Below are 2,932 nucleotides of genomic sequence, written 5' to 3' on the forward strand. Positions count from 1 at the left end.
AAAAGGACAACACGAGCTAGCAGCAGTATGCTAAAGCATAAATCAGATTATTAGGTGAAGATTATTTCCACATCCAACTGCCTTCATACCTCAGTTTTGTATTAAACATGCTCTTTTCACCTTACTTATCTACACAACCGGTATCTCAGACATTCCTACTGAAGTTTAAGTGACCCTTAAAATTAAAATCAAGACCGCTGTCTTCAGAGCTGCTTTAACAGTGAAACAACAGACTGACTGGCATATGGATCACTCCACAGGTACACACAAAGCTAATCTGCACTACACACACGCCACCATACATGTGTGGTTTTACCTCAGGGCAGCCGAGGACTCCATTACCACGTTCTCTGTCGGGTCAAGCGGTGGTGGACTCCCCAACCTGAGCAGGTCTCACACGCTGATCTAACTTTCTAGGAAAACGCAGACCTCTGGCTTCATCTCGCCTGAAACTGATTTCTTATCGATGTCGTGAGGAATAAAAGCACCGGTCCAGCTGGGCTTTCAGCTCACTTTGAAGTTCAGCAGGAAAAAAATCTAAAAAGAAGACTTGGCCTTCTTTGTGGGGTTTTTTTCACTTGGTATTCCTTGGTGTTTCTTTGCCTCTGGGCTTTGACACAAGGACATTATCCAGGAAAGTGTTCACTGTCTCAGTCTTTGAGAGACGGGATCACCATGACTAGCAAAGCTGCCTTCACTGTGCCTTCACTCCATACTGTGAATAAAAAGCTTAATATATATATTTAAAAAACTCTAACATAATTAACCTGATAAAGATCACTTACAGTTTTCCATCTAAACTTCTTTATAATACGATACGACTAGTAGTTTTATCCAGAGTCATATTTCAGGCTGTTTTATTTGAGGAGAATCAACATGCACAAGGAATAAAAACTCCATTTCCAGCTTCAGTGCTTTTTAGTCTAAAGTAAATACATTAGTGAAATAATTGTGGAATCGGTCTATTCTATTCCACTTAATAAGAATGTACTGAATTTTTAAAATGCATCTGTGACACAGAGGAAGGTTTTTTCCCTTCCTGCTTATCTCCAGTCTCAACGGCTTCGGAAAACGAGTCCAGTTCAGTGGCATCGAGCTGAAGTGCTGCTAATTCGAGTCTAAATTAGCCGAGTGGGCTTGAATAGTGACATGTGACCCACGGCTCCTTCGCACATGGCTGGTCAGAACTGTGGTGGTTTTATTCATTTAGTGTTTTTGTTTAGTTTTAAAATGGAAAAAATAAATAACTCCAAGAGAATTTCTTTTGACAGAAGTCCTAAATCATACAGAGTAATATCAAAGGGTTAATGGTCCACGAAAAAGACCATCTTTATTATTAAAAAATAAAAAAATAAGAAAGCTTTTCCCAGCATAGTCCTGTACAGATGAGTTAAGAACTTCATCTACACAACAAAGTACATTTCACCCGTTTCCTTAAACCCCACTGCTCTCCTCACCGGCTCCACTCACTGAATGTATTATTCGTCTACTTTATTATTCAACCCCTAGAATACTCCAGTGACCATCAGGCTGGACGTTTATGCTTCACTCAATGTGATTGTTCTTCACCATCAATCAGTTAATTACTTCCTTCCCAAGTCAAGCATATTAATTTTACGATTAGAAAATTTCTCTCCCAAAGAATATATCTTATGATTCATTTTACAATTATGTAAAAATGTATGTCAGTCATAAAAAAATTAATGGGACAGGACAGCAGCAAGCTTGTTAAATACATCTTAAAAATATCTTTTGTTGGCTTAAACGTGTTCTCACCTACAGCTGTTAGTTTATCACATGAAATTCTGTGAGAAAATAAGATATTTTATCAGGGAGAAAAAAAACACCCTGTTCCAGTCTTATTCCTTCTTCATGATCATGCATCTGAACCGCTACACTATGACTGCATGATGAAGATACACGAAATGGCCGAATGTATGTGGACACCTGACCATCACACCCGTATGAAGGTCTTCCACAAAATGTTCCCATCAAGTCTGTAGCATGCAAATGTCTAGAATGCCTTTACATGCTGTCGCATACTAATGTCACTTCACTGCAATGAAGAGGGCCACATTAATCCTCTCAGGGTTGAATAAGGACAAATCTTCACTGCCATGTTCCAGGAAAGCCTTCTCAGAAGAAGTGAAGAAGTGACTAAATCTGGAATGAGATGCTTAACAAGTGCATGTGGGTGTTATTGATCAGGTATCCACAATTCTGTGACTTTAACACGACTGAATGATGACAGCAGTCACTCTTTAATGTGTAAACATTTGATCAGTAGAGATGCACAGGACTGGCATGTGGCTGATATTATACTGGTTTAAAGGAATAAATTTGATCTGATCCTGCAACAAATATTGCCTGGAATATTTGAGAATTAGATGTAATGCACCAGCAGGTTAAAGCAGGTCTAATGTAGGCATGTGCACATGGTTTAATGTTAAACACAGAATGACTCTGTATCTGAATCTGTGGCATCATGGACTCTGGACAGAAGGCACACACGTTCTGAAACTGGAAAATATAATGCGTACTCGATTTGGACATCTTCAAACGCTCAGATCTCATCAGCTCATGTCATCACAAACAAAATTCTGTGAAAGACTGAAACCTCTTGTTCTTCTGTCTCGACAAATTCCGACAGAGGAGCGGCTAACTAAACCCTCAGTGGGTCAGAGAACTATGACCGGGTTTTAAAAATACTTACCGGTTCTGCTTTTTTATAGTGCTTGGTTCAGTCTACGGGTCTGCGTCTGGCTCTCAGTCCACCACCTACATGTGCTGACCTCAGGTGAACATGAATTTAGATAGAGATCGATGTTGGAAAATGTGTGTGAGATGTGTCGTACAAAGAAAAATAATTACACTAAACAGCTTCGGTCAGGCAGCTGCCTACATTCGCAATTCCAGAACTGGACCCGAGTCA

The sequence above is a fragment of the Hemibagrus wyckioides genome, linkage group LG10 (genome assembly GCF_019097595.1).
Source record: "Hemibagrus wyckioides isolate EC202008001 linkage group LG10, SWU_Hwy_1.0, whole genome shotgun sequence".
NCBI lineage: Eukaryota > Metazoa > Chordata > Actinopteri > Siluriformes > Bagridae > Hemibagrus > Hemibagrus wyckioides.